Genomic DNA, 8196 nt, shown 5'->3' with positions numbered 1-8196 from the left:
TATTTTTTTTTTTTTCCTGTTATACTGTTTCTGTTTCTGGTACCGGGAATTGGACTCAGGACCTTGCACTTGCTGGGGATATCCAGTACAGCAAAGAAACCAACAAAATCCTAAACCAAAACAAATAGCAGCTGCAATGTAGAGTCCTGTGTTACGTGCACCTGAGGAGGTTGGGTGTGTTACATGGTGCTTTGGGGAAAGCAAAGATCCCTGGGGGCTTTTTCTTGACCTTTGCTCTGGTCGGGCATGGAAAGAATTTCTATTCTGTGGAAGGAAATGAGGTTCTCTTGGAATGTTTAGAAGTCCTCTTACGGGAAGTGTGGCTGGGATCCTTTTTCTGAAGCTCTTGTGAATTGGACCCACGATATAGCTCAGCAGCACAGGGCCTGCCTCGCCATTGCTAGGTTGTGAGTTTGATTGCCAGGGTCTCGCTGTGCAGTTCAGGTGTGCTGTAAACTCACAATAATCCTGCCTCAGCCTCCCAAGTGCTGAGATTTCAGGCATGCACCACCACATCTGGCCAGTTTTTTTTTAAGACAAGGTCTTGCTATGCAACTCAGGCTGTCCTTGAACTTGTGGCCATCCTCCTCCCTCAGCCTCCTGAGTTCCGGGATTACAGGTGTGTGCCACTAGGTTAATTAAGATCTTTTAATTTTCAGCAAGTGGGCTGGGGAGATGGCTCAGTGGAATAAGTGCTTCCCTGGCAAGCGCAACAGCCTGAGTTCAATCCCCAGTTCTGACAAAAATTAAAAAAAAAAGTTTAATTTTCAGCAAGTTATTTAACATATGGGTGATGCAGCTCAGTGACACAGCACCTGCCTGGCAAGTACTCTTTAGGGGCAGTGGTCAAACCTATGTGGGTTAAAGAACATAATACGCAAAACAACAACAAGACAGCAAAGAATGTAACATGCAAAGCAGTGTGCTTGGGATATAATGAGCTTCCAATCAACAGCTTAGTTGTTTTTTTTTTTTTGTTTGTTTGTTTGTTTTTGTTTTTTTGGGCAGAACCAGGGATTGAACTCAGATCCTTGTGTTTGCCAGTCAGGCACTTATCCTGCTGAGCCATCTTCCCGGTCCCTCAACAGCTTAGTTGTTCTTGTTAGGGAGGTTGTATTTGCCAGGGTACCAACCAACCCTTAGCTCCTGGGGATGCAGTTGGCACCCTTCAGCTATACGTCTGGGCCATAATTCTTTTTTTTTTTTGGTACTGGGAATCAAACTCTGGACCTTGTACTTGCCAGGCAGGTACTGTGCCACGGAGCTAAATCCTCAGCCCCTGGGCTACATTTCTTGCATAGGTTTGTTCCTGTAAACTAGGTCAATTGCTAATTTCACTATCTGATACCATAATAGGACACTTTGTAATTACATGCAATTTGGAGACCTCTAAATGTACACTTTTATAAATAAATGAACCCAGGCATGGTGTCACACACCCATAATCCCAGCCTTTGGGAGGCTGAGGTCGGAGGATCACCACAAATTTGAAGCCAGCCTGGGCTACATAGTGAGTTCAAGGCCAGCCTGGAGTGAGCTACACAGCGAGACTCCATCTCACACAAAACAAAACAAAAGCGTATATATGTGAAAACAGCACCAGCACTTACTACTACTTAAAGTTTTGCTCCCTAACCCTGAGCATCTCTCTTGTGCCCACAATTCTGCATCTGCCCACTCCAGAAGAGCCTGTAGCAGAGACAGTGCTGCAGCCAGCATCCCATTTGGTACAAACTGAGGTAAATCATGTACCTCACCCTTCATCATCTTCCAACTAAGGCTAATTCTGTCCTGATCTACAGTGTTGAAAGCTGTTTCCTTAATTTATTATGCTGTAAAATTTAGCTCTCAGATTATCCGATGGAAAAGGAGGCATGAACTAGGCTCCCAATCTCAAAGTTGAAAGAATAGATTTCTGCTGAGCAGGCATGGTGATCTCTAAGACTTGGAAGCCTGAGGCAGGAGGATCACAGAGAATTGAGACTAGCCTGAAGTCAAGAAACCAAAAGAAAAAAAAAAAGAAAATAATATTTTCCTGGGCCACAGAGATAGCTCAGCTATCTAGTGCCTGTCTAAGCAAGTGCAAGGACCTGGGTTCATTTCCAGTACTGTAGGCTGTCCTAGCCCAGCCCCCACCGATGGGGAGGCTGAAACAGGAGGATCACTGAGTCCAAGCTGTGTAGTGGGACCCTGTACCAAATACATAAAAATAAATAAAAGGAGGATGGGGCCAGGGAGATGGCTCAGTAGAATAAACGCTTCCCTAGCAAGCTCAAGGGCCTGAGTTCAAACCCTGGCTCTGCCAAAAAAAAACCCAACCCATTTTGTTTTTAGATCTCATGGGTTGCAGTTTAGTAGTATCTGTGAGCCAAATTATTCTTAAAAGAAACCATTGGGGAAAAAAAGGAACCACTGGGTGTAGAAATTACAATCTGAATAGATATTTCAAAGAGAAAATTATCACTTTATTTAAAATAGATGAATGAATTATCTTGAGCTATGTTCTATCCCTTAATTATTCTATTACAGATCATAACTCCTCCGGGAAGAGTGTGTGGTTTAAGGACACCAATGAGCATTTACAGAATATTAACAAACCAACAATTGGCTGATGATTCACCCTGGATTTATGCCAGGGTCTGTGAAAGAACTCAATAAACACGATATGCATTTCAAAAACTAGTAATCATAATTAAAATTTCCCAACCCCTCAATCCTATAAATTATATTAAGTACAAGATGAGCTTTTGCCCTGCTTCAACTCCCCTTACAGCGTCGAGGGCACTATGATCGTCAGCTTTGGGGGTCGTTGGGATACAATCCAATATTCTTCAAAGAAAAAGGTGATGTTTGACTTTCTCTGTTTTTCCAATGTAGGGGGACAGGGCTGCATGCTGCTCTCTGAAACCCTCACGGTTTCCTCTGGCTATGATCTCTTCTTTATTCCTTAGTGAGACTTTTTCTTTTCCAATGAGCAGTGCAATTTACTAATTTTGTTTTCTTTTATGTAATTCGGCTTTTGTCACCCGTTTGTCATTTCGATAGAGACTTTAAAGGGCAAATCCTTGGGATCCACTGTGTGCACCCCCTTTCCCCGGGGATGTCAATCCGCGTCTTCAGCGACCGGAAAAGCAAACGATGACCCTGGTAATACAAGAGCATCTGGACTCCCGCTCGTCGGCCCCTGGGACCTGCCCGCGCCGCGCAGCCTGTCCCGGGCGGATCAGCACCGCGCCCGGCCCGCGGGAGGAGGGACGCGGACAGCAGCCTGGAGCCGGAGCTCACAAAGACAGCCCTGAGCGGAGGGCAGCGCTCGCCCGCCCGCCCTGGGGACCGACCCGGGTGCGCAGCCTCAGCTCAGCTTCTCCACGCCTTCCCTTCTGCTCATTTTATTATCCGGTGGAGGGGTGGGGGGGGGGAGGGAGGAAAGCAGTCCCACCCCTCTGCCCTACCTCCGCCTCTCATTGGCCCGACGCCCTGAGCGCGTCACGCTGCGATGCACCAATGGCCACGCGCAATACTGCGAGGTGGGCCGGGCCCGAGCAGGGAGTGGGCGGCGGGTCGGCGTAGCAGCCCCGACGCGGCTCTGCCACCATCGCTGAGGTGCCGCTGCTCCCACAGACGCTCGCGAGCCGCCCCCCGCGCTCCGGAGCCTCCTCTTCCTCTCGCACACCCCGAGCAGCTCGCCCATCTGGGCCTCGGTCCCCGCCTCCTCTTTCCCCCTCCTCGTCCCTCTCGCGCTCCCCACATTGTCTCTGCCTCATTTTCTCTCTTAGTTGAGGCAAAAAAAAAAAAAAAAAAAAAAAAAAAAATCACCACCCTCCTCAGGGAGCCCCTCGCCCTCCGAAAAACAAAACCAGACATGATCCTGGGCTCCTGCTTCTGAAGGCTCGGGCGGACCAGGAGGCGGCGGCGGAGGAGGGAGCCAGGGCTCGAGTCGCGGGAGAGGTCGCGGCAGGGAACCCCCGGCCCCCGTTGCGTCCCCGCGGGCGGGTCCCTCGGCCTCGGCCCGCACAGCGCGGCCTCGCCGCCCCCGCCCCGTCCCCGCCCGCACTTCCGGAGCCGGCCGCACACGCCTCCGTGGATGGTGTAGCGCCCTCGGGAAGGTACGTGACCGCGGCCGCGATCCCGGGCCCGCGCGGGCGGCGTGGGGGGGCCGAGTCGGGGGGAGCGGGCTGCGTGGACGCCGCGGGAGTCGGGGGTCGCGGCCCCGGGCCGCGAGGTGGCGGAGAATAAAGGGCCGGCGGCTCGCGTGGTCCCGCGCGCCTGGCTGGCGAGTGTGTCCCGTGGCTTGTGACCCTGCTCCCGCTTGGCTCCCGCTTGGCTCCCGCTGCTGCACGCTCGCGTGCTCGTCCGAGGTTAAACCGATTCATGTGACTCAATTATTGGCTGCGCCGTGGGAGGGGAAGGAAGTCAGCGAGCCGAACTATACATTTCTTGCATGTTTGTGGATTTAGGGGTCTTGGAGGCGCGTTCTTAGGAAAGTATCATTTTCACATTAGGGGAAAGATTCCTCCTTTGTGCTGTTCATCCCTAGTTCTCTGCTCCGTGTGATAACGAAACGATGAAACCAAAAATTACTTGGAACAGAATAGGATTCCTAACTATCTTGTGTTAGTTTTGCTGTCACGAGATTGGCTTCTATTTTATTTTATTCTTTTTCAGTGTTGTGGAAAGTACAGAAGTAGTTGTATATAGAATGGTGTGTGTGTGTGTGCGTTTGCGTTGGGAAGGGGGAAAGTATTGCAGGTTTCCTTTGAAACCGGTTGTTTGAGAAGTTGGTGAAAGGAAAACAAAATGATTCATTGTCGAATTGTCATTTTTCTCTGTCTCTTTTCCAAGGTTTGCTTACAATTTTTCTGGATTACAGACGTCAAACACTGATTTAAGCAAAATGTGTCCTTGAGAAGCCGGGTGTTTTAAATGTTTCAGTATGGACTGCTATTTTAAGATACATTTTAGAAAGTAGTTTTATCTGTATGTTGAAATAGCTTCCTCCAAAAGCAATTTTTTAAACACAAAAAAGATAAGTAGCGAAAGGGTGAACTTGGTGGATTACAAAACAGACGTTTAATGTAATGCAATCTGATGGGTGGTATGTTCATATTTCAAACAGCTTTGAGAATTGCTTTCCCTTTCGAGAGAGACCTTTTTGTCTGGTGTACACTGGTTTCTTTGGTCTCAGCCTGTTGGGGGAGGGGAGGAAGGCTGGCTCTGTACAATAATAAAATCATCTTTGGGTAGACACTTCTTTCCATGGATTTGCTTGCTGAGTTAATTGTAAAACAGTTTTGCTTTTGATGGCCTAGCCTGGGTGGAAAGCTGGCTTCCAGCTCTCCCTGTTGTTGAGGTCAAAGGGAAAAGAGGCACACACACACACACACACACACACACACACAATGGCAGGCTGAGGGCTCATTGTTCTTTCATACACACATTCATTCTCTCTCCCATATTTGGGACTAGGTTTGCACAGACAAACAGCTCTTTTTGGGAGAGAGAAGATGGGGGCGGGGAGGGTGCTTTTTTTTTTTTTTTCAGCTTTCTTTCTGCCTTATGGCTGGCCTTTTTTTTTTTTTTTTTTTTTGCAACCTTGCGGGGCAAAAGAGTACACGGAGAACTAAAGGATACTCAGAAACATATTCAGAGACTCCTCTTTTTTGTTTCCCTTGCTCCCCCTGCTTTCTCTATGTGGAGATAAAATTCCTCTTTATGTGACATGGCCCTTAGAGTCAGCTCTGAGTCTTTTCATATTCCTCATTGCCTCCAATTTTGTTGGAGACAGCGATTTGTTCACTTTGACTATTACTGTAGTGAATGTGACCCTCTTTTCTGTCTCAGTTAAAATGATAAAGATTGTCTTTGAGGTTACAAGAGTGTGAGTGTATGATTTGTGGTCTCAAGGTGTGATGGTCAGATTTGCTGGCTGTTGAGGTCTCAGTGAGGTGGTTTTTTGTAAATAGAGTGGTAGGGATTTTTAAGAAGAGATGATGTTTTTCTGCTTTAGAGCTGGTGTGGGGCTTCTCTGAGCACTGGACAGGCCTGAGAGGCTACTTTGGGTAAACCCAGCACCGGGCGGGGTGGAGGTTGGTGTGAACTCTGGAGGGTTGCAGGCTAGCACCGTCTGCTGGTTAATTGCTCTGACCCAGCCTGAGGCAGAGGGTGGGGGAGGGGATTAAGGGCTCAGGCTTAATGATTTTCTTTTAAATGCAGTTGCAGTGTCTTTCTACAAAGGACACCTCTTGGAGATGCTAATACAGATGCCCCTGGACTAGCACGTTTGCGTGGAGGCTTTATTATGTTCTTGGCTTTGCCTTGACATTAATTTGTTCTGTTACCAGAGGTGTTTACACATTGTGACTTTTTTTTTTTTTTTTTTTTTTGGTGGAACCAGGGATTGAACTCAGTCCTTTGCGCTTGCCAGGGAAGCACTTATTCCACTGAGCCATCTCCCCGGCCCCACACATTGTGACTTTTAAGGCTGCTTTTGAATTGATACTCTTACATCTTTAAGGAAAAAATATAGTTTATCATGAAATGATACACAAAATAAGAGGGTTTATTTGGGTTATAGGTGTTGGAAACTATACACTAGTGCTCTCTTTTTTAAAAATATCATTTAAGAAGTCACAACTGTGCTATAGAAAGTAAAATTCTAGCACTGTGCTGAGAGTTTTCTAAGTGACTTAGAGCGGGCAGAAGAGGTTGGGGAGGAGTTGAGGGTGGGGAAATCTCATAAAATCAATTAGGTTTTGTATACCTAATAGTACTGCATTACAATAGTGTTTTTAGCAGTCATACTAACATAAAGTAAGTTTTAGGGGTGGCTTATGGATTTGACCTGTATAAATAGAAGGCCAGAGACAATTGGAAATGAATGTGTATGCAGGTTAACATGAATTTCTGCTCAAAGGTTCGAAAATCAGCATACAATTTCATATGTAATCTGCTTGATAAATACCATAAAAGTACTCACTATTATTACGTATCCTAACCCATCTCAATTGTTTCAGCACAATGAACTGTTAAGAGTTTGCGTCTTGGGGCTGGTGAGATGGCTCAGTGGTCTAAAGCACCTACTTAGAACAAGCTAAGCTAAGTGAAGCACAGGGACCGCGGTTCAATCCCCCAGCACCACATGCCAGCCAGCCCCGCCCCCTGGTGGGCTGAGCTGGCCACACACACGCACACACACACACAAACACACACAAATAAATAAAAAAAAAGGCAATCCAGGGCTGGGCAGATAGTTCAGCAGCATAAGTACCTGCCTAGAAAGTACAAGGGCCTGAGTTTGATTTCCAGTTACCCCCCTTTCAAAAAAGCCCGTCCAAATCAATAAATAAAATATACCAGTTCCTTGGCCAACTCTGACTGACTGGTTGATCTATAGAATTTTGAAAAAATGGGATTGTAATACAGTACTGATGGTATTGTAATTATATGTACTATTGAACAAACACTGAGCTACAGTATGTCAGGGCCCCCCCCCTGTGATTTCTGCCTTTCTCAAAACCTGAACATGGGTGGGCTGTAGGGGTGCACACTTGTAATGCTAGCATTTGGGAGGCTGAGGCAGGGATCACTGAGTTTAAGGCCAGCCTAACCTACACAGTAAGACCTTGTAGCTCAAAACCAAAAACCAAAACCTGAATATATTGAATATTTCGGATTTCATAAGCACCCATTACTTTGAAATCGGTTTTGAATCTTTAACATCTTGTTCAAATTTCAGTAATCAGAAAAACATTTAAGTAGTAAAATAAGGTTGTACTTGCCAAGTTCTTTTGAGAATAGTATACTTTCCTGCTAACTGCTTTGGGCAGCTACTTTTGCAGTTGATTTAAAGGTTAAGATACCGGAAAATTCAGATGTTTAAGTGAGTCTAGTGTAACTGCTGTGAACTACATTTCACACACGTCCTGAAACAGTACACTATTGTTCTTACATAATCAGATTCTGGTAACACTTCTTTGCTTTGGTTATTCATAGTTTCTAGCAGCGAGGAACTCATGGAATTATATTTAAATAACTGTTAGTTACTGATATCCTGATAATTACCTCAGAGCTTAAGCTTGCCTTGTACTGTGACTTGGGCTTTTGGTGAGCATGTTACATATGTCCTTAGTTTCTTGTCAGGCAGGGTTCTACTATTTCTCAAGCAGTGTAAAATAGGTATTTATTTATTAGAAAATT

General features: G+C 46.2%; 1 protein-coding gene across 5 annotated transcripts in view; it reads left to right on the top strand.

The window, feature by feature from the left end:
- The first annotated feature begins 3624 nt into the window (after positions 1-3624).
- The window catches only part of Rere (arginine-glutamic acid dipeptide repeats), a 451075-nt gene continuing 446503 nt past the window's right edge, over positions 3625-8196 (top strand). For 2 of the 5 annotated variants that reach the window (XM_023699557.1, XM_023699553.1), the window contains exon 1: positions 4019-4106. The gene's annotated coding sequence lies outside the window, so the exon portion shown is untranslated. Of the gene's footprint in view, positions 4107-8196 lie in introns of all 5 variants that reach the window. The other 3 variants (XM_023699555.1, XM_023699556.1, XM_004639633.2) reach the window with 2 other exon arrangements.

The sequence above is a fragment of the Octodon degus genome, unplaced genomic scaffold (genome assembly GCF_000260255.1).
Source record: "Octodon degus isolate 3935 unplaced genomic scaffold, OctDeg1.0 scaffold00113, whole genome shotgun sequence".
Taxonomy (NCBI): Eukaryota; Metazoa; Chordata; class Mammalia; order Rodentia; family Octodontidae; genus Octodon; species Octodon degus.
Note: the sequence above shows the minus strand (reverse complement) of the source record. Positions and strands in the feature narration are given on the sequence as shown.